The sequence below is a fragment of the Pogoniulus pusillus genome, chromosome 3 (genome assembly GCF_015220805.1).
Source record: "Pogoniulus pusillus isolate bPogPus1 chromosome 3, bPogPus1.pri, whole genome shotgun sequence".
NCBI lineage: Eukaryota > Metazoa > Chordata > Aves > Piciformes > Lybiidae > Pogoniulus > Pogoniulus pusillus.
This window is the reverse complement of record NC_087266.1, coordinates 1,618,841-1,642,098: the sequence shown is the minus strand read 5'-3', so window position 1 is coordinate 1,642,098 and position 23,258 is coordinate 1,618,841. Positions and strand designations below refer to the sequence as shown.

At 52.2% G+C, this 23,258-nt stretch overlaps 1 protein-coding gene across 5 annotated transcripts in view; it reads left to right on the top strand.

Moving 5' to 3' along the window:
* PAK1 (p21 (RAC1) activated kinase 1) overlaps positions 1-23,258 on the top strand; it is a 114,492-nt gene that overhangs the window by 39,327 nt on the left and 51,907 nt on the right. The window lies entirely within an intron of this gene.

The window sequence follows — 23,258 nt, the reverse complement described above, 5'->3', positions numbered from 1 at the left end:
TCCCCCCGCCCCTCTCTGTGTTGGAAGCGGTGGGGTCTTCCTGTTAAAGTACTCAAAAGCGAAGCTGAAGTTAGGCTCAGGGGATCATTGGGATCGGAAGGGACCTCAGGAGGTCTCTAGCCCAGCCCCTTACTCAAAGTTGGGGCTTCTCCCGGGGGGGGGGGGGGTGTAGTAGTGGAGTAGTGGAGGGACATCGCGAGATGGGTGGCACCTTTGGGTGCTCTCTTGAGAGTCCAAAGGAGAGGCATCACCCATAGGACGAGCCCTCAGGGGCAGGTAGCGCTTTTCTCCTCCTCTGTGCCTGGAAATGCCCCTACCCACAGCTCTCCGTGCCTGCAATGCCTCTTCTTGCTGCTTTTGTTATCCAGAGGGTTTAAAATTCATGATCGCTGGGGGTAGCTGGCTCCATCCGTGTGTGTGTGTGCCATGGTGCATCTGCCCCTGCCGAGCTTTGCTGGACCCTTATTCCCGCATTACTTCCCAGGATCTTTGCTTCAGGAGCAGAGTTTAGGGATTGATGTCAAAACGTGGCTCTTTGCGGGGTAGCTGTGAGCAGCCGGGAGGCTCGCACGAAGGGCGATGTGTGTGTGTCTGTACATGCGACAGCAACTGGGAAAGCTCTTTAGTCGGGCAGGCTTCTCAAAGTGAAAGTGGGGGCTGGGTGAAATGGCTGCGCCGGGCACAGGAGGAAGAGTGTTTGTTCTCTTGGCTTGCAATTACTCTTTGCACAGTGACTCACAGGTGCCTTTCACTGAGCCGCCTCCCTCCCCCCACACCTGGTGTTGCTTGCACACATCACCTGGCAAAGCAAGGAGCATGTCCCCAGCTGCTGCTCCAGCGTCTCGGTGTGGGCGTGAGTTAATCTGGCTCGCAGCTGGGAAAAAACACCTCCTTGCGGAGCACTTTGTGTGCGTGTCCATTGGATGCTTAGGGACTGCTCTTCCCTCGGCGTGTTCTGTGGCTGAGTCAGAGAAGCGAAGCTCCTCTCTGCACTGAGAACAGCAGGTAGGGTGGAGATTTAAACGTGTCTCAGTCCTGAATCTGCTCAGCTGTGGATTGTTGCTGTGATGGGCCACGGGGCAGAACTTGTTGTTAGCTGTGCTGGAGAACACAGCTGAAGTTTAATGAGCTGGGTGGGTGTTTAGGCTGAGTCCTCTGGGAAGGGACCAACTTTTCTTTCCCTGAGGTGCTAAAACTACCATTCTTTGACATGAAAATGAAAGCCAAAAATACAACTGAGGAGGAAAATAATTCTGTAGCATGACAGTAGGAATGCTTTGGTTGGTTTTAGGGAATATTGTGTGCTCTGAATGTTCCTGAGAGGGGATGAAGGAGCAGGGAAATGTAAGGCTTTTGGTTCATGCTCCCCTGTGCATCACAAGGGTATTGGAAGAAACGTGTGACAGGTCCAGCACAGCTTGCACAAGTGAAGATGTATCACTTGCTTGTTGTGCTTCTGGCTGCCTGGCTTGTGCTGGATTCAAAGTCTTTTGGCCCAAGGGATCAAAGAGCTGCTTGATTGCTGCTGGTTCTGTACTGTGTCCTCTGCCAGGTCTGTGCAGACCTGGTCTCTCAGCTTTGGTTACAAGGCACTGAGTTTGACCCAGTGTGCTAAGTGTTTTAGGGCTGTGAGCTAGCTGCAGTGTGGCTTCTTCCCTTCTCTCTCTCCCCTTTGTGCACCTGTTTTGCTTCCTCGGTGTGGGAAGCCTTGTAATTTCAAAAGCTAGTTGTTACAATCCAGTTCCCTCGTTCTTGAGAGCATACAGAAGCACTTAGAGCTGAAACAGGCTTTTCTCTGTGCTGAAATAAAGAAAGGGTGCAGAGCTCCACTCTTGAAGTGATCTGGGTTTATAATTCATCCTGTCAACATCAGATAACAGAAACAAACAGGCTTTGTGAAGGAGCTGACCCACTCTGTGTGAGGAAGTACAAGAAACAGCCTGAAACCAGGCAACTTAATTCTAAAGTCATGTTTCTTTAAAGCCTAGTCAATAGGTTGTCCCTTTGAACAGGTACAAGGAGATCTCTTGTTGGCTCTTCACCTCTATGGGAAGGTAGAATATTGTGAGCCAGGGCTGTGTGGTGTGAAAGAACCTTTCTGTCTGCCCAGTAAGGAGCTGAACTAATTTTCTCAACCTGGTATCTTGGCCTGTATAGGAGGCAACCACCAATAGAACAAGGGGACAGAGTCTGAAGCTGTGGCAGGGCAGGTTCAGGCTGGATGTGAGGAGGCAGTTCCTGGCAGAGAGAGTGATTGGCACTGGAATGGGCTGCCCAGGGAGGTGGTGGAGTGGCCGTGGCTGGAGGTGTTGCAGCCAAGCCTGGTTGGGGCACTTAGTGCCATGGTCTGGTTGGTTGGGCAGGGCTGGGTGCTAGGTTGGGCTGGCTGAGCTTGGAGCTCTCTCCCAACCTGGTTGATTCTATGTGGCTCATAGAATCATATCATAGAGTGGTTTGGGTTGGAAGGGACCTTAAACTTAACCTAGTTCCGATGCCCCTGCCATGGGAAGGGACACTTCTGCTGGAGGAGTTGCTGGTCTCTGTACTGGCTTGCTTAAGCAGAAGATAATTTGTCTAGTGTGTGACTCTTGTGCACTTGCCCCTGGTAGCAACTGCTTTGCATCTCTGCTCCCAGAGATGGCAATGGCAGGGCCTGGCAGCAGATACTTGCTTATGTAGTGCATAAGTCACTGTGATCAGTTCTTCCCTTCTCAGCATAAGGCATGTGATGCTCTTTAGGAATTAATAGCTTAAAAATGCCTGCGTGTCTGCCCCTGCCTCTGCTGACCAGGTTTTTACTCAGGCTTAGGTCCAAGCTCAAGCTTGGCATTCCTGAGCTTGGGTGCCACTGTGCGCGGCACAAGTCAGTGTTTATGATGTGGCTGTGAGGGGTAGCGCTTGGTGCAGACACTGGTGGTGACTCTGCTGGCTTTGTGCAGGAGAGGAAGCTTGCTTTATCACAGGGACCTCCAGAGATCATCAAATCCAACCCCCCTGCCAGAGCAGGACCACAGAATCTAGTGCAGGTTGCAGAGGAACACATCTAGACAGGGCTGGCAAGTCCCTGGAGAAGGAGACTCCACAACCTCTCTGGGCATTCTGTTCCAGTGCTCCATCACCCTTACAGTAAAGAAGCTCTTCCTCATGTTGAGGTGGAACTTCCTGTGCTGTGGTTTGTACCCATTAACCCCTTGTCCTATCACAGAGCGCACCTGAGAAGAGTCTGTCCCTTCCTTCCTGACATTCATCCCTCAGGTATTTATCTCTTTTATCCTTTCAGTGCTCAAGCACATCCTCAGAGCTGTAGATGGGAGTCTTGTGGTCCTCCCATGCTCTTGTCACCTTTTTGGCATGTGGTAGTGGGGTGCACATGCCAGCTTCAGGGCTTTGTGGCATTTGTGTGATGCTTAGAGCTGAAAACATAGAATCATGGAATGGTTTGGGTTGGAAGGAACCTTAAACACTCTCTGGCTCTGACCCCCTGCCACAAAGAGGGACACCTTCCACTAGACCAGGTTGCTCAAAGCCCCATCCAGCCTTGCTTTGAACCCTTCCAGGGAAGGGGCATCTACAGCCTTTCTGGACACCCTATTCTGGTGCCTCCCCACCCTCGCAGTGAGGAAACAGATGCTTAGGGCTGAACAAGACTTCTCAGGCTCCCAGTATGAGCAGTAGAGAGGAAAAGACCTTTTTTAGGATGTGGTACATACCATCCTCCAGCAGGCATTTAAAAATAGGCCAGAGTCACACTGTAAAAGTGCTGATTCCTCTTTGTCATCACCCTGGTCTCCTCTGCTATGCATTAGGTTGGTTGTGGCAGCAGGTAGCTGAGAGGAGCTTCACTTCCTCCTCTTGCTGCTGAGATGCAGGCAGGCAGCAGTGCTAACAAATCCACTGGCAAGAGCCCTGCAGCAGCAGAGTGTTCACAGATTCCCTTCATTTTAGCCCTTGCTTGTTGAGGTGGGGAAGGCAAAACAGAAAGAGTCATCTGATGAAGTGCATTTCCAGGGGAACGCAGAGGAAATACTCAGTTCTGGTTTATGCACTGAAATGCTTGTGTTGAATTCTCAGGGCTCTTCAGACTGCCAAGAGTCCTGCTTTCCAGTTGTGTAGCTAATGATGGCCTTTCTCATCTTTGTCTGGTCTGAGATGCAGGTTAAACTGTAACTCCCCTTCCTCCTGCGGTCTTTGGACCTGCTTTGCAGCCAGTTTATTTCACCCTCAAGCTGGTGCAACTGCCTTAAAGTCAGTCTGTTTCCTGCTTCCTGTCTAGAGGCAGTGAAGCAAAGTGGTGTAAAGCAGCCATCATTTCATCAGCAGAGGTTTTGAAATAGGAGGGGAGAAAAGAGGAGGTAATGGCATAGAAGAAAGGTCCTGATTTGGGAATAATAGCCCAAATTAGAGCGGTCCAGAGGTAGTAAAGAAATAGTTAGGACCACAAAGGGCTCCTGGAGAAGAAATCACTGCCTAAGAGGCAACATGTGCAGTGTATTGTGACTACCTTGAAGCATATGGCCTCTGCCTGAAAACATCTCCTTGATCTAGGTGGGCTTGCAGCTGTGTGACTGTGAGCAAGTCAAATGGGAAGCCTTGTTCCCGTTGGAATGGGCTGCCCAGGGAGGTGGTGGAGGCACTGTCCCTGGAGGTGTTCAAGACTGGATGGGGCACTTAGTGCCATGGTCTGGTTGTCTGGCTAGGGCTGGGTGCTAGGTTGGACTGGATGAGCTTGGAGGTCTCTTCCAACCTGGTTGATTCTATGCCTGCTTTTATCTTCTTAAAGCCAGTTCATTCCTGTAATCCAAACAGAGAATGGGGGAGAAAAGGAATTACTGTTAATGTTCTGTGTGTTTTGGAGCTGGAGGAGTCATTTAAGTTTACCTTAAGATACCATCTCAGCTTCTCATGGGCTAGGTGGATGTTGGTCATAGAACAAGGGTCCCAGAGCCCTGGCACAGGCTCCTCAGAGAGGTTGTGGAGTCTCTGTCTCTGGAGCCTTTCAAGGCCTGTCTGGATGTGTTCCTCTGTGATCTGTGTTGGTATTGTCCTACTCTGGCAGGGGGGTTGGCCTGGATGATCTCCTTGGGTCCTTTCCAACCGCTGACACGCTGTGAGTCTGTGATCCTCTGATCTGGTTCTTCACATGAATTGAACTGTGCAGCCTGGGCTGCATCAGGAGAAGTGTGGCCAGCAGGTCCTGGGCTGCATCAGCAGAAGTCCCTGCTCTGGCAGGGGGGTTGATCTTGATGATCTTCTTGGGTCCCTTCCAACCCCTAATATCCTGTGAGCCTGTGAAGTGTAGAATGGTTTGGGTTGAAGTGGCCTCTAAGGGTCATCTGGTCCAGTCAGCTCTTCCCAAAGCAGGGGCAGCTTCAGCTAGAGCCCAATCCAGCCTGACCCTGAATGGGATGCAGCAAGTTACCGTGTGCTGGTCTGTGGTTTAGAGCTGATGGCATTTGATGACTTCACAGATGGCAGCAGAGAGAAGGAAAACCAAAGACAAAGAGGTTAGGCCACAGTCTGAAGGAATGGCTCTCTAAAGGTGTCTCAGCACCTTGGGACCTGGAGTTTCACTAAGCATTGGCAGGGCTTTGAGCTGTCCATTCCCTTAGGGACTCTTAGTGGCTACACACCAATATTTCAGCTGATGCCTCATCCAAGATGAAGCACATTTCTCAGGGCTTATGTTCTATTCATGAAATAGAAGCTGGAGGGAGGAGTATTTATCTTTGGTGGCTTGCTTCATGTGGTTTTCCCTCCTCATTTACATAGAGAAAGCTTAGTGCAGTGTGAGTTACCTTATCACCTCTGGAGCACAAAGAGTTCCCACTATAGATTATTTCCTGCACCTACATACTCCCAAATGCTCTGCTGATCTTAAAGTACAAATAGCTTGGCCACTTAACCCAAACTCCTCTGTAGAAAGAGCAGAGAACTTGGATTTAATTTCCCCAGCTCTCTGTAAGTGAGCATTATGCAATTCCCCCAACCAGCTGAGCTCAAAGGCTTTGTGCCAGGATGAATCTATCCTTTGCCTTTAAGTAGGTATTCCAGGAATGTCTTACTTCAGTCGTGCTGTGGAGAGGCTAGAAGTCACAGCTGAATGTGGAATTCCTCTGCCTCTGTGGTTTAGACTTGTTGGAGATGAAGGGAAAAGCTGATTTCCTTCTGCAGCAGAAGGGAGGAATATTCCAACCTCCCTTGCTCAGTCCTATCTGTACTGCTGAGGCTGTGAGGTCGAGGGAGGTGATTCTCCTCTACTCTGCTCTGCTGAGACCCCACCTGGAGTCCTGCATCCAGTTCTGGATCTCCTATTGCAAAAGGGCTGTGGAGATGCTGGAGAGTGTCTAGAGCAGGGTCAGGAGGATGCTGAGAGGGCTGCAGCAGCTCTGCTGTGAGTACAGCCTGAAAGAGTTGGGGCTGTGCAGGCTGGAGCAGAGGAGGCTCCCAGGGGACCTTCTTGTGGCCTTCCAGGATTTAAAGGTAGACTACAAAGAGGCTGGGGAGGGACTTTGGAGGGTGTGAGGGAGTGTCAGGAGTGGGAGGAATGGAGCAAAGGTGGAGGTGGGGAGAGTGAGGCTGGAGGTGAGGAGGAAGTTGTTGAGCAGGAGAGTGGTGAGAGGCTGGAGTGGGTTGCCCAGGGAGGTGGTTGAGGCCCCATGGCTGGAGGTGTTTGAGGCCAGGCTGGCTGAGGCTGTGTGCAGCCTGCTCTAGGGTAGGGTGTCCCTGGGCATGGCAGGGGGTTGGCACTGGCTGCTCCTTGTGGTCCCTTCCAACCCTGACTGATTCTATGATTCAGGGCCCTCTGCAAGTTGCAGTCTGTGTTTGAGGCTGTCCCTGAGCTCTGTAGCTCCAGCCTCTGTTGAAGCAGAGGAGGAAAAACACCCCAGGCTTATAAAGTATCCTTTGTTTTCCTGGTTCACTGAACTGCTCACCTGAAGCTGGATTCTGCTGTCCCTTCACAACAGAAGGTTGTCTGAACAGTGAGGTAACAGCTGCAAAGACCAGGGAGTGCCCAGCACAGACAGGAATTGGCACTCAGCAGGATTTGAAATGCAATATTGATTAGCTCATGAAAATTAATAAGACATTCAATTATAGAACTCCCCATTATATTTTGCACTTCTTCTGGAAACAGAACAATTTACATCTCCTCCTCCTTTCAGGCAAGTTCTAATGTCATTTTCCTCTGCAGAGCATGGGATGTGCTAACTCTGAGTGGAGTTGGTTTTGTTAGGCCCTGGTTTTTAATAGACTGGAAGATGCAGTCATAGGATTAGTGCTGCTTTCATTGAGAGTGATCCAGAGTAGTGCATATTTGGGCTATTTGCTGTCTTTAAGGCCAAAATTTAAAAGGCAGCTAGTCACACACTGACCAATTCATGGCAGCTCAGACAGAGGTGTCTCAAAACAAAGCACATAGAAGGGAAACCTTTGGATTTCCATTCAGGAGCTCAAGGAAGAAGTTCATTAGAGAGCTGCATCAAGAGGAGCGTGGCCAGCAGGGCAAGAGATGATTCTCCCACTTTGCTCTGCTCTTGTGAGACTCCACCTCAAACACTGCAGCCAGTTCTGGTGTCCCCATCATAAGAAGGACAAAGAGCTGTTGGAACAAGTCCGGAGGAGGGCTACAAAGATGAGCCAAGGGCTGGAGCACTTCTGCTACGAGGACAGGTGAGGGAGCTGAGGTTGTTCAGCCTAGAGAAGGGAATACTCCAGGGGGACCTTAGAGCTGCCTTCCAATACCTGAAGGGATCATAGAATCAGGCAGGCTGGAAGAGAGCTCCAAGCTCAGCCAGCCCAACCTAGCACCCTGCCCAACCAACCAGACCATGGCACTAAGTGCCCCAGCCAGGCTTGGCTGCAACACCTCCAGAGGAAAAGACCTTTAAGAGCTTTGAGTCCAGCTGCTAACCATCTTAGACACAGGGATTCATGTCACAGAATCATAGAATCAGACAGGTTGGAAGAGCGCTCCAGGCTCAGCCAGCCCAACCTAGCACCCAGCCCTGCCCAACCAACCAGACCATGGCACTAAGTGCCCCAGCCAGGCTTGGCTGCAACACCTCCAGCCACGGCCACTCCAGCACCTCCCTGAGCAGCCCATTCCAGTGGCAAATCTCTCTCTCATTTCCCCTAATCCCTAGTAAACATCCTCCAAAATAAAGAAATGTGGTTTATTTCATGCCACAGATCTAATTGCTTTGTGGCACCTTGCATGATTTACAGCTGGATTTCTGATGTGAATCTCTCTGCTTTACTAAGTAGTACATTTTGTTAACTTCTATAACAAAGGATTTGCTTCAGAGGGTTTGAGCCTCTGGACTCGTGGCACTTCTAGCTGAAATGAGCAATTGCTCTAGGATTGTTCAGTTTCTGTGCAAGAGGGAGGCTGGAGGAAGAGAAGGACCTGAATCAAAGATCCTGGAGTGATTAAATGGATGGCACTTGTTGTGGATGTGGTCACTGCTGCTCCTTTTTCCCACAGAAATGTGATTAAATGGAACTGCCAGGCTGCCCAGGAGAGCACAGTCTCCTGTTTAACCACCAAATGTTAACCACAGGCTTAGAGTTGGCATCCCTGCCTTGCCCTGCCATTGGCTCATCATCACTCCCACTTTGGATTGAGATGGGAGTTCAATTTCCACGTTGTATTTGTGGCATCACAGCCATAGCAGATTGCAGATTGTGGAGAAGAAGCTGACAAAAGGGAGGTTCTCTTTCTCCTCTGCTCTAGAGAAGCCACAGCTTCTGTACTGTATCTAGTTTTGTGCTTCTCAAGTTCAAGAGAGAAGGAGCTACTGGAGAGAGTCCAGTGCTCAGCACTCACACCTGGAGTGCTGTGTCCAGTTGTGGGCTCCTGGATTGCAGAGAGCTGTTGAGGTGCTGGAAGGTGTTTGGAGCAGGGCAGCAAGGCTGGGGAGGGGCCTGGAGCAGAGCCCTGTGAGGAGAGGCTGAGGGAGCTGGGGGGGGTGCAGCCTGCAGCAGAGGAGGCTGAGGGCAGAGCTGATTGCTGCCTGCAGGGAGGCTGTAGCCAGGTGGGGTTGGGCTCTGCTGCCAGGCAAGCAGCAAGAGAAGAAGGGGACAGAGTCTGAAGCTGTGCCAGGGCAGGTCTAGGCTGGATGTGAGGAGGAAGTTGCTGGCAGAGAGAGTGATTGGCACTGGAATGGGCTGCCCAGGGAGGTGGTGGAGTGGCTGTGGCTGGAGGTGTTGCAGCCAAGCCTGGCTGGGGCACTTAGTGCCATGGTCTGGTTGGTTGGGCAGGGCTGGGTGCTAGGTTGGGCTGGCTGAGCTTGGAGCTCTCTTCCAACCTGCTTGTTTCTATCTATTGCATCTTAAGAATAGGTTGTTTGAATTGTAACTAAAGTCTCCAAAACCTCTGCAGCCTTCCCTGGGCAGCCCTTGCAGCAAGCAAGTTTTGATGGGAGGAAGGAGAGAGAACTGCAGCATCACTGACAAAGAATTGTTATCACAGTTAGGTTGATGTAATAAAGCCCCTGTCTTAATTTCTGGCTCATCAGATTTCTTCCTGTTGCATCAGTCTAGGTGACTGGTAAAGGAATCATTTCAGTCCATTGCATTTGTGTGTCTTAAAAATTCCTCCAGGCAGTTTTGACTTCCTCAGTAGCAGAGAGGATGAGTTGCAAAAGCTGCACCAAATTCACAGAAAGCAGCAGGATTTTCATCCAGTGCCTGAACAGTGTGAAAGAGGAGGGACCAGAACTGCTTCTCCAGGCCTGCTTTAAGCCCTTGCTTATGTTCCTAACTCAGATTTGAAGAGTGTGAACAAAATATAGCTGGCATCTTTGTCTAGATGAAGCTGTGACCTCCCAGTGCCAGACTGGTGTCTCTCTCTCCACATCTGGCAGCCCTGGCAGTCACACTACATCTCACTTGCAGTGTGAGTGAGCTAACTTCTGTATCCTTCCTCTTTGTTTGGCTTCTTTTCTCTGTCTCCATTTCATGCTTAGGTCTTTTAAAGCCTTGTTTGTGTGTGTGCCTTTTGCCTTTGTTCATCTCCTGCTCATCTTCCCTTTCCCTGATGAGAAACAGTCATAGAATGCTTTGGGTTGGAGGGGATCCTTACAAATATAGTCATAGAATCAGTCAGGGTTGGAAGGGACCACCACAAGGATCATCTAATTCCACCCCCCCTGCCATGGGCAGGGACACCCTAGCCTAGTCCCCCCCCACTGCAGTCAGCAGGGATGGCTTCAACTAGAGCAGGGTGCTCAAAGCCCCAAACAACCTGGCCTGGGGCAGGGCTGGGTGCTAGGCTGGGCTGGCTGAGCTTGGAGCTCTCTTCCAACCTGCTGGATTCTGTGATTCCTGACCAGCCCTCAGATGTTTAGAAACATTGATTCAATCCCCTCTGATTCTTCTCTTCTCCAGACTAAGCAGCCCCAGGGCCCTCAGCCTCTCCTGACCAGGCAGTGCTCCAGTCCCCTCATCATCCTCTAACACTCCACTGGACCCTCTCCAGCAGTTTCTGTCCCTCTTCTACTGGGGAGCCCAAAACTGAAGGCAGTACTCAAGATGAGGTCTCAGCAGAGCAGAGGGGCAGGAGAACTTATCTTGATCTGCTGGACACTCTTTGTAATACACCCCAGGACCCCACTGGCCTCTTGGCCCCAGGGCACATTGCTGTGCCATGGATGTTCTCCCCCAGCACTGCCAGCTCCCTCTCCTTGGGGTTGCTCTCCAGCAGTCACCTCCCAGCCTGTGCTGCTGCAGTTTATCCCTCCCCAGGTGCAGGACTCTGCACTTGTCCTTGCTGAACCTCATTTGGTTCCTCTGTGCCCAGCTCTCAGTCTGTGCAAGTCTCACTGGGTTGCTGCTCAGCCTTCAGGTGTCTCAGCCAAGCCTCCCAGTTTGGTGTCATCAGCAAACTTGCTGAGCAGACTCTGTCCCCTCATCAGTGTCATCGATGGAGATACTTGAATGTGTAGATGACTTTTAGGGTGAGGGTAGGGCTGAGGATGGCAAAAGCAGGACATTCTACAAGAAAGAAAAGCAAAAAAGAAGGAAACCCACAACTCCCCCTCAGGGTTCCTTCAAAGCTCTGCCCAGAGCCAAAGAGCAGAGCAGGACCAGTGTCTCCTCCTGGGTAGTTGTCTTCACGCAGAGGCAGATGGTCACAGGTGGTGTCTGAGCTCTAGGTTCAATAAAGGCAGATCCTTCAGTTAGAGAAGGCAAAGCAATGTCATTGCTGGAGTCTGAGAACAGCATCTGGATGCCTCAGCCTCCTGTCATGGAGTGACTCACTGCTGTGTCGCAGCAGAGCTTCTGCCTTCCCATGGAAGCTCCACTGCCCGAGGCAGCATCCTGCCAGCTCATGACAGCAGTCCCCTCTCCCAGCTGCTCTCCAGTGTGCTCATGGGGAAGCAGGGTTTATGGGGACAGGGCAGCTTATGTAGCCAGCCAGGAAAAGAGGAGGCTCTGGGGAGACCTAATGGCAGCCTTCCAGTACCTGAAGGGGGCTACAAGACAGCTGCAGAGAGACTGTTTGCAGAGACCTGTGGTGATAAGGGAAGGGGCAATGGCTTCAAACTGGGGAAGGGCAGATTTAGGAGGGATGGTAGGAACAGGTTCTTGTAGCCAGGTGGGGTTGGGCTCTGCTGCCAGGCAAGCAGCAAGAGAAGAAGGGGACAGAGTCTGAAGCTGTGGCAGGGCAGGTCTAGGCTGGATGTTGTTAGGAAGTTGCTGGCAGAGAGAGTGATTGGCATTGGAATGGGCTGCCCAGGGAGGTGGTGGAGTGGCTGTGGCTGGAGGTGTTGCAGCCAAGCCTGGCTGGGGCACTTAGTGCCATGGTCTGGTTGGTTGGGCAGGGCTGGGTGCTAGGTTGGGCTGGCTGAGCTTGGAGCTCTGTGCCAAGCTGTCTGGTTCTCTGGCTCTGTGTGGCTCCATGCTCAGAGGTGTGGGTAGGCAGCTGGTGGGAGTGCAGCAGGCATGTGGGCAGTTGATTCCCTCACAAACTGTTGGGATTTGGCACCTAAGCTGGGGAAGTATTTTTAAATACTCTTAAATGTCTTTCTGGAAATTGGGTCTGATGTTGCTAATCAGTGCCAGAGGGGAGGGGGTGCGTGGAAGGGGGGGATATTTTGTTGCTGGTTTTTGGGTTTAGTTCGTTCTGAAGTAATTTGTGCCTTTAATCCTGGTTACTTTCTAGCAGGTAAACAGGGAAGTAACAGAAATGAGGCTGGAGGGACAGATGCAAAAGGAGATAAAAGAGCTCTACACTTGTGGAGTTTTTAGAAGATGAGGAGGAGGGCAAGACTGTTTCTGGGCTCCTGAAGGTTGTAGAAGCATAGAAGGAGGCAGGGTTGGAAGGGGCCACAAGGAGCAGCCAGTTCCAACCCCCCTGCCATGCCCAGGGACACCCTACCCTAGAGCAGGCTGCACACAGCCTCAGCCAGCCTGGCCTCAAACACCTCCAGCCATGGGGCCTCAACCACCTCCCTGGGCAACCCAGTCCAGCCTCTCACCACTCTCCTGCTCAACAACTTCCTCCTCACCTCCAGCCTCACTCTCCACACCTCCACCTTTGCTCCATTCCCCCCACTCCTGACACTCCCTCACACCCTCAGAAGTCCCTCCCCAGCTTTTTTGCAGCCCCCTTCAGATGCTGCAAGGCCACAAGAAGGTCCCCTGGGAGCCTCCTCTGCTCCAGCCTGCACAGCCCCAACTCTTTCAGGCTGTGCTCACAGCAGAGCTGCTGCAGCCTCTCAGCATCCTCCTGGCCCTGCTCTGGACACTCTCCAGCATCTCCACAGCCCTCTTGTCCCAGGGGCTCCAGAGCTGGATGCAGGACTCCAGGGGGGGTCTCAGCAGAGCACAGCAGAGGGGGAGAATCCCCTCCCTGGCCCTGCTGGCCACACTGCTGCTGCTGCAGCCCAGGCTCTGCTTGGCTTTCTGGGCTGCAAGTGCACACTGCTGGCTCCTGCTGAGCTTCTCCTCCAGCAGCACCCCCAAGTCCCTCTCCTCAGGGCTGCTCTCCAGACACTCACTGCCCAGCCTGCATTGGTGCTTGGCATTGCCTCCACCCAGCTGCAGGACCTTGCCACGCAATGTAGGGTGTGGAAAAAGGAAGCTCTTTTGGTCTCTGCTATGCAAGTGCCTGCACAAAGAGGTAGCTGCACAGCCTCAGATGAAAAGATCATTCTCACTGAACCCTTGAGTGTTGGCAGCAAAGGGTTAAAGTGGGTGCAGTGTATTGAGATTGTCTGGAAACTCCTGTCAAGAACTTGGGAGTGCTGCGAGGTTGTGCTTGTCAAATCACAGGCTTATCAGAAAGAAGAACATCTGGGAGGATTTCATAGACCCACAGAGTTGTCAGGGCTGGAAGGGACCTCAGGCATTATCCAGCTCAAATCCCCCCTGCCATGGGCAGGGACACCTCACACTGCATCAGGTTGCTCACAGCCCCATCCAACATGGCCTTCAAGACCTCCAAGGATGGAGCTCTGCCACCAACCTGTTCCAATGTCTCATCACTATTGGTGAAGAACTTCTTCCCAGCACCCCATCTGATCCCATCCTCACTTCCAGTTCTAGTCACTGTTCTGGATGTGCTATGAGGAACAGCAGTGCTGTGTGTGGCAGCAGGGAGGGTGCCTGCTGCAGGGCTTCAGCCAGGGTGAAAACATTTCAATCTGCAGTTGTCTGCACCTTGAATTGGCTGGCATGGAGCAGTGCCATCACACTGCTCAAAGGTTACCTTCATGGTAACCTGGATGTGAGGAGGAAGTTGTTGTCAGAGAGAGTGATTGGCACTGGAATGGGCTGCCCAGGGAGGTGGTGGAGTGGCCGTGGCTGGAGGTGTTGCAGCCAAGCCTGGCTGGGGCACTTAGTGCCATGGTCTGGTTGGGCAGGGCTGGGTGCTAGGTTGTGCTGGCTGAGCTTGGAGCTCTCTTCCAACCTGCTTGGTTCTATGAAGGGTATCAAAACAGAGCTGTAAAGGAGGCAATGCCTTTGCTTCAGTTCAATGCCTTTGGCTGTCAGCCAGCCTGGAGCAAGTCCCACAGGTAGAGAGAACTAAAGAGAGATTGCAATCAGGTCTCCCATCGGTGAGGCAACCGATTTCACTGGCCTCTTTGCCAGCCCCTCAGGGCTGCTTTCACTCTCTCATGAGAATCTGGGATATGATTATGTAAAAGAGATTCCTCACCCTTAATTAAAATAAAGTTCACATGCACACCCTGCTGAAGGCAGCATTTAAAGAGAAGGGGGAAAATTCTTCATCACTTCTAGGAGGGATAAGTCACTTATGATTAAAAGAAGAAGGGAAAAAACAGACTCTGGGCACGCACACAAGGCAGTGCTGGACACTTTCCAGCCACCTGGCTAAGCACTTCCTAGGAAAGGCTGCAGAAGAAAGCCCTGGGGAAAGGAAGGGTCATGCTGAGTCTCTTGCAGAGGACTGCAGGTGGGATTTGCCCTGCGTGGGTGAGAGCTGCAAAGCCTGCAACCAAATTCCACCCATTCTGAGGCCACAAGCAGCAATTCCTCTCTGCTGCACTTTGTCTGTGCTCTTTCCTCTGCTTTCAAATCAAAGCCCATCCTCTTCTATCAGTGTCCAGAGAAGGGTGACAAAGCTGGTGAGAGGCCTGGAGCAGAGCCCTGTGAGGAGAGGCTGAGGGAGCTGGGGGGGTGCAGCCTGCAGCAGAGGAGGCTCAGGGCAGAGCTGATTGCTGCCTGCAGCTGCCTGCAGGGAGGCTGTAGCCAGGTGGGGTTGGGCTCTGCTGCCAGGCAAGCAGCAAGAGAAGAAGGGGACAGAGTCTGAAGCTGTGGCAGGGCAGGTCTAGGCTGGATGTTGTTAGGAAGTTGCTGGCAGAGAGAGTGATTGGCATTGGAATGGGCTGCCCAGGGAGGTGGTGGAGTGGCCGTGGCTGGAGGTGTTGCAGCCAAGCCTGGCTGGGGCACTTAGTGCCATGGTCTGGTTGGTTGGGCAGGGCTGGGTGCTAGGTTGGGCTGGCTGAGCTTGGAGGTCAATTCCAGCCTGGCTGATTCTATGTTTCTAATGCCCTGGTTGTAACAGCAAACAGGAGCTGAAAGCTGTTTCATACTCAGCTTCACCTGCTGATTTTATCACTGAGACCTCAGCTACATTCATTGATTCATTATGGTCTGGGTTGGAAGGGACCTTCAGAGCTCATCCAGTCCAACCCCCTCTGCAGTCAGCAGGGGCATCCTCAACTAGATCAGGTTGCTCAGACCCCTGTCAAGCTTCACCTTGAATATCTCCAGGGATGGGTCCTCAACTATCTCCTCCCTTCCTTCCCAAAGGAAGGATCCAGCCATCTCAGCTTCTCCTGGGAAAGCTGCCCCCCTCTTAGCCCCTTTTGGCTGCCTGTCTGCAATGGCACTTGTGCCCTTCTGGAGCTGTGGAGACCAGAACTGCACATCACACAGCAGATGCAGGTGCATCAGGCATTTATAGCAGAGCAAAATGATGCTCCTCATCTCTTTCCTGCTGAGCATTGTGGCTTTTTGGTTGCTGCTGTGCTGATGTTGTTCCCCCTCCCCAGCCTCTCCCTGGAAAGGGAAACCATCCCTGATTTGTTCCTTCCTATTATTCATGTGGCTTTACAGCCACATCCTCTCCTCCAACCTCACAGCAGTTTTGAGTTACTGACAGAAGTGTTCTGGAAGTCTAAACTTACTGCATCCACTTCAACCCTTTGTATCTCCAGCACCTCACAGAACTTCATAGGGCAGAGCAGCAGGATTTTAGAGTCACAGAATCAGTCAGGGTTGGAAGGGGCCACAAGGATCATCTAATTCCAACCCCACTGCTATGGGCAGGGACATCCTACCCTAGAATCAGCACAACGTGAGGCTGTGTCCCCTTCTTCTGTTGCTGGCTGCCTGGCAGCAGAGCCCAACCCCAGCTGGCTACAGCCTCCCTGCAGGCAGTGCCATGGTTTAGTTGATTAGGAGGTGTCAGGTGACAGGTTGGACTCGATGATATCAAAGTTCTTTTCCAACCTGGCTAATTCTGAGATTGCAACTCTTGATTCACCCATCTGGAGACAACAGTCTCAAGTCGTGGCAGGGCAGGTCTAGGCTGGATGTGAGGAGGAAGTTGCTGGCAGAGAGAGTGATTGGCATTGGAATGGGCTGCCCAGGGAGGTGGTGGAGTGGCTGTGGCTGGAGGTGTTGCAGCCAAGCCTGGCTGGGGCACTTAGTGCCATGGCCTGGTTGGTTGGGCAGGGCTGGGTGCTAGGCTGGGCTGGCTGAGCTTGGAGCTCTCTTCCAACCTGGCTGTTTGATTGATTCTGTCTCCTTGAGCCAGGAGTGCTGTTGCCATCAGCCTGGTCCCCAGCAGCCAGCTGAGCTGCTTTGTGTCCAGTGGCAGTGCCAGTGGGACTGGGGCTTTCAGAATGGTCTTTGAGAATGAAACCAAACTGGCATGGAAGTCCCAAGCCAACCTTTTAGAGGCAGCTCTGTGTTTCCTGCATTTGTTCCTGAACAGGCTGCCCAGGGAATTGGTGGAGTCACCATCCCTGGAGGTGGTTAGAGGACATGTGAATGAAGTGCTGAGGGCCAAGGTCTCACATCTGTGCAGAGGGAGATGCTAAGCTCTGGCTGGAATTGATGTTCTTGAACAGGATCTTTTCCAACCAGGCAATTCTATGCTTCTTAAATGCTATGAACTAAAATCTATTTTCAGTTGTAAGGCTTGAAAGGGGTTGGGAGTAGATGAGTGAGGCTTTTCTGTGCAGTGAAGGAGGGAAAATGCAAGGTGTGTGCTTGCTCTTTTGTCTGTCTGTTTGTTGCCTTTTGTCCTCTCTTCGGAATGTTTCCCAGGGATAGAATCATAGAATGGTTTAGGTTGGAAGGGACCTCAAGGATCAGGCAGTTCCAACCCCCCTGTGCCATAGGCAGGGACAGCTCCCACTAGAACAGGTTGCTCAGGACCTCATCCAACCTGGCCTTGAACACCTCCAGGGAGGTTGTGGAGCACAGAATCACCCAATGTGATTTTCTTCTTTGTGCTCTCCAGATACCATTGGCCTTGGCCACAAAAGCACATTGCTGACTCATGGTGAAGTCAGCTTCACTGTGGAGCTGCTTTCCAGCAGCTCAACCCCTAGTTGACTGGATAGGGCTGGGTGCTAGGTTGGACTGGATGAGCTTGGAGCTCTCCTCCAACCTGCTTCATTCTATGATTCTAACCTGTAGTGTTGCAGAGGAATATTCCTCCCCAGGTGTAGGACCCAACTGTTGCCCTTGCTGTCCTTTAGGTTCCTGATGCTGGGGTTTTGCAGTTGCACACAGCTACTGGGCATCATTGCTGTGAAAGGAGGAATCACTTTGGAGGAGATCAGCAGGAAGGTGAGGCAAAGCTAAGCCAGTTGGAGTAGATCTCCTTCAGCTGTTCAGCAGAGCAGTCTGAATGAGCACACTTCAGGCAGAAAGGAATCTGCTGGTCGTGTCACAGATGGATGTGTGGCACTGTGGGATGATGTGTGGCACTGTGGATGTGTGGCACTGTGGGATGAGTTCATGGGCTGGAGCATGTGCTTGTAGTGGAGGTCAGCAGAGAGTCAGCCTGGTGTCAGATAGGGGAGGTGAGGAGCAAGGCCAGCGTGAGTCATGCCAGCCTGAGAGGTTGTGCCAAGGTCTTTAAGCACAGGAGCACAAACTGGAGACACATTTTTGCTGGTTTGATGGTTTTCCAGAGGCAGAGGGGGCTGAAATGAAAATCCAGTTGCTGGTGTAGGTGATCTGAACCAGAACACCAAGAACTGTGCCAGGAGAAGCCATCCAGATAGCCAGTTGGTGCCACTTGTGCCCCATAGGGAGTAGGGTGAAGTGTTGTAATCATTTGAGAGCTTGGACCAGGAGCAAAGTGGTGAGGCTCACTGAGGAGGAAAGGACAAACAGTGAGCAGTGTCCACGTCCCTGACTAGGGAGGTTGCACAGCAGATGGGTAAGGATGGCAGAGCTGCCAGTTCCTGCTCTCTGTGCTGTTTACATTCTGAGTGTGGTACCAGTCCCAGAGCTTCTGCCTGGCAGCTTTCCCCAGCCATCAGCTCCCTGCTCTCTACCTCGCTCCAAAGTCACTTGCAAAAGTAGCAGGGGGGTTGGAGGGTGGAGACACAAACCCCAGAAGCAGAGCAGAAGACAAGTCTGGAAATCCACATCCTGTGACTTTCCTCAAATCAGAGTCTGTCCTCAGGCTACACACAGGTAGCACAGCTGTTGGGCACTCTCAGGTGCTCTGTGCCACCCAGCAGAAGCTGTTCCTTCACCCATGGCAGTAACATTTGTCACCAAGCTGGCTTTTATGGGGGAATAAATGCTTTCATGGGCAGTGCTTGAAGGTAGAGAAAGGTCATGATGATTTGTGAGCCTCTAAGTGTAGACAGAAAGAGATCACAGAATCAAGCAGGTTGGCAGAGAGCTCCAAGCTCAGCCAGCCCAACCTAGCACCCAGCCCTGCCCAACCAACCAGACCATGGCACTAAGTGCCCCAGCCAGGCTTGGCTGCAACACCTCCAGCCACAGCCACTCCACCACCTCCCTGGGCAGCCCATTCCAATGCCAATCACTCTCTCTGCCAGCAACTTCCTAACAACATCCAGCCTAGACCTGCCCTGCCACAGCTTCAGACTCTGTCCCCTTCTTCTGTTGCTGGCTGCCTGGCAGCAGAGCCCAACCCCACCTGGCTACAGCCTCCCTGCAGGCAGCTGCAGGCAGCAATCAGCTCTGCCCTGAGCCTCCTCTGCTGCAGGCTGCACCCCCCCAGCTCCCTCAGCCTCTCCTCACAGGGCTGTGCTCCAGGCCCCTCCCCAGCCTTGCTGCCCTGCTCCAAACACCTTCCAGCACCTCAGCAGCTCTCTGCAATTCAGGAGCCCACAACTGGACACAGCACTCCAGGGGTGGCCTGAGCAGTGCTGAGCACAGGGGCACAAGAACCTCCCTTGTCCTGCTGCCCACACTGCTCCTGAGCCAGCCCAGGATGCCATTGGCTCTGCTGCCCACCTGGGCACTGCTGCCTCAGCTTCAGCTCCTCTCTCCCAGCACCCCCAGCTCCCTCTCTGCCTGCCTGCTCTCAGCCACTCTGGCCCCAGCCTGTAGTGCTGCTTGGGGTTGTTGTTGAGCTGGGTGTGGGGGAGGAAAGAATATTAACCATTTCCACAGAAACTCCTTGTTCATTTTGCCTTCCAGGACAGTTCCAGGTATTTCTTTATTCCAAGCCTTTGTCACTTTGTGTAGGTTGAGAACAGGCAGTCAGCCCTTGCTGAAAGCAGCACAGATTAGAAGGTGCTTGGCTCCATAAGTCACAAGCAAAGAGACAAGAACATCCTAAGGAATAATTTGAAGTGTGATGCTTTCTGCACTGCTTGCACAGATACAAAGGGCTGGGTGAAGTGAGTTGTTTCTTCCTCCCCCCTGCACAGATCTCCTAAACCTCAGTCCTTTGAGTTTTACTCTGTTTTCTTTGGCTTCAGAAACAGGCAGTGTCTGGAGCTGAGGCACTCTGATGCTGTGCTTAGTGTCCCCAAAAGACCTGCGAAGTGAGCCAAGCTTTTGGGCTTGAAAGAGATGAGCTGCGTAGCTTGAATTGCAGCTGGGTGCCTCCAGTTCTGGGAGGCTGTAATGACTGCGACCTTTTGCAACAAAAACAGTTGGGACAATGTTCCACTCAGAGCAGGAATGTGGTGTTCTTTGTTCCACCTCCCGAGAGGCAAACCTTGCTGGGTAGGCTGCTTGCAGCTTTTGTGCTTGGCCGCAGCAACCCCAAGCAGTGCTGCAGGCTGGGGCCAGAGTGGCTGAGAGCAGCCAGGCAGAGAGGGAGCTGGGGGTGCTGGGAGAGAGGAGCTGAAGCTGAGGCAGCAGTGCCCAGGTGGGCAGCAGAGCCAATGGCATCCTGGGCTGGCTCAGGAGCAGTGTGGGCAGCAGGACAAGGGAGGTTCTTGTGCCCACCCCTGTGCTCAGCACTGCTCAGGCCACCCCTGGAGTGCTGTGTCCAGCTGTGGGCTCCTGAATTGCAGAGAGCTGCTGAGGTGCTGGAAGGTGTTTGGAGCAGGGCAGCAAGGCTGGGGAGGGGCCTGGAGCAGAGCCCTGTGAGGAGAGGCTGAGGGAGCTGGGGGGGTGAAGCCTGCAGCAGAGGAGGCTCAGGGCAGAGCTGATTGCTGCCTGCAGCTGCCTGCAGGGAGGCTGTAGCCAGGTGGGGTTGGGCTCTGCTGCCAGGCAAGCAGCAAGAGAAGAAGGGGACAGAGTCTGAAGCTGTGGCAGGGCAGGTCTAGGCTGGATGTTGTTAGGAAGTTGCTGGCAGAGAGAGTGATTGGCACTGGAATGGGCTGCCCAGGGAGGTGGTGGAGTTGCCCCATCAGGGCCCATGGGCTTATTTTGGCTCTCCTTATGTAGTTGTGAGCAGAAGCTTCTGGGGAGGAACTGCTCCAGTTCCTGTGCTTTGCTTTCTCCTTTCCTCTTCCCTTCTGTGTTTCCCACTCACCTCAGCACTCAGTTATTACAAGAGGCACTACCCTTACAAGCATAGGATCAACCAGCTTGGAAGAGACCTCCAAGCCCATCCAGTCCAACCTATGGGTGGATTTGCATGGTGAGGCTGCTCTGGCTTTCATTTCAAGCTTGAAGGAAATCATAGAGTTGCTTTGGATAGGAAAGACCTCTAAGATCATTGTGTCCAACCATCAGCCTAAGACCACCATGGCCATTAAACCATGTCCCAAAGTAGCTTTAAAACCAGGTGACCAAAGTTCTCCTGCTGCAGGCAGCCTCTCCCTGGGGGTGGTGGTGTCAGGCTCCTGCAGAGCTTGGCCTGTGTAGCCTGGACAGTGCCTCTGATGTTATTCCAGTCTGAAGATGGGAGTCTGCTGCCTGGCCTGGCTGTGTTACTTCAGCTCTGACTGCTTTAACTCACTCTCTTTGCTCTGGGAGATTCAATTGCTGCTGCTAACCCAGCTGATTGCTGTGGTACACATTTAGGGCTCTCTCTTTCTTCTTCTTTAGTTCTTAGTTACTTCTGTCAGCAGGGTTAGCACTCATGTTGGAGAAGCTGGTGGTGCATCAGAGGCTGGGAGGCTAGCAGCAGGGGCTGTGAAGTAATCCCTCTGCTAATTGAAGCTTTCCCAGACAGAAGGTTAATTTCTGGCCAAGCAGCCTGCACACAGAGTCTTACCATCAGCTGGAGGGTGACCCAGCAAGTGACTGAAGGCTTTGTGTGCCTTTAATTGCTTGAATTGTCCTGCTGAAGCCTTTCATTCCTCCTAGAAATGAACCACTCTATTGGTTGGAAGAGACCTTTTAAGCTCCTGGGTTTCTTGGTCCAGATGCCCTAAGACAGCTGAACATGGAGGTCTTGCAATCAGAGTTGATGTTATTCAGTCTAGACAAGAGAAAGCTCTGAGCAGACCTTATTGTGGCCTTCTACTGTCTGAAGAGGACCTACAGGAAAGCTGAGGAGGGACTTTTTAGGGTGCCAGGTAGTGACAGAAGTGGAGGCAAAGGAGTAAAGCTGGAAGTGGGGAGATTTACACTGGATGTTAGAAAGTTCTTCTGCACAACAGTGGAGAGGCACTGGAGCAGGTTGCCCAGGGAGGTGGTGGAAGCCTCCTCCCTGGAGGTTTTCAAGGCCAGGATGGATGTGGCTCTGGCCAACCTGCTCTAGGGTAGGGTGTCCCTGCTCATGGCAGAGGGGTTTGGAACTAGATGATCCTTGAGGTCCCTTCCAGCCCTGGAAATTGTATGATTCTATAAGGGGAAAAGGGGAATTGCTACTTGGAAAGAGTCCCACACAAAGTGGAGTGGTGCAGAAGTGATGTTGTTTTTCCAGGGATTCAAGAAAGGAGAGAACTTGAGGGGCAAGAAAGGGGAAAAGAAAGGTTTTGGTGCTTCCATGTGCCTGCAGATTGGGACTTGTCCCTCCTCTGACTTACAGTTGGTGCCTCCTGTGGAGGCTTAACCTAGTTACCAAGCTGTTGCTTGGAATCATGCACCTGCTGAAGGGACCTGAAGCCTTGTTTCATGCTCCTGAGCTGACTTTGTTAGAGTCAATCATGTCAGTGATCTGAAAGGTCTTTTCCAGCCAAAATGATTGTATGATTCTGAGATCTTCAGGCAAAAAAATGCTTGAGGCTCAGTGTTGGGATACAGCATTTTTGTGTTTGGGGGAAAGGATAAACCCAGATGACAGACTCCTGAAGGTTGAGCTCAGTGCTTTGGAGCAGTGCTGCAGAATGACATGGCCCTTGGAAGTGGTTTGGGGGTCTTGAAGTTGTCTAAAGAAATCTTTTTCCACTTTCTGGATTAAAACTTTACTGATCTGTTGGCTCTGAGACCTTCAAGAGTCACATCTGATGAACTCAGTCTTCTACTCAAGGGGACAGCTTGAGTGCTGTGTCCAGCTGTGGGCTCCTGAATTGCAGAGAGCTGTTGAGGTGCTGGAAGGTGTTTGGAGCAGGGCAGCAAGGCTGGGGAGGGGCCTGGAGCACAGCCCTGTGAGGAGAGGCTGAGGGAGCTGGGGGTGTGCAGCCTGCAGCAGAGGAGGCTCAGGGCAGAGCTGATTGCTGCCTGCAGCTGCCTGCAGGGAGGCTGTAGCCAGGTGGGGTTGGGCTCTGCTGCCAGGCAAGCAGCAAGAGAAGAAGGGGACACAGCCTCAAGCTGCAGCTGGGCAGGTTCAGGCTGGATGTGAGGAGGGAGTTCTTTGCTGCAAGAGTGATTGGCATTGGAATGGGCTGCCCAGGGAGGTGGTGGAGTCACTGTCCCTGGAGGTGTTTAAAAGGAGACTGGATGAGGCACTTAATACCTTCTATTCACTAACCCATGGCACTAGGTAAGAGTTTGGACTTGATGATCTCAAAGGTCTTTTCCAACCTGCTTAATTCTGTGGTTCAGGTGGGTTTGGAAAGTCTCCAGAGGAGGAGACTCCACAATCCCACTTCCAGTCCTTGGAAGCCTCACTGTGCCTTGGCTGTCCTTGGAAATGTTTGTTTTCATTGGGATGGTGGTTTTTGTTTGGGTTCTGTTTGGTTTGTCTCTGTTGCTTGTTGTCAGGGAGCTGCTGTGACAGCTAAAGAGCCTCCACCAAATGCTTCCATATTGTGTCCCAGTTGCTGCATTGATGATTTCCAGGGATAGGATTGTATTGATGATTTGCAGGGACACCATCTGACTAGCACCAGAAGTGTTGATCCTGCCACACGCAATCCCCTGCTGCCTCCAGGCACCTAGGTAAGAGATTGATGTAAGGGTTGGGTGCCACAGCCCCTGTGCTGCAGTCAGTGACA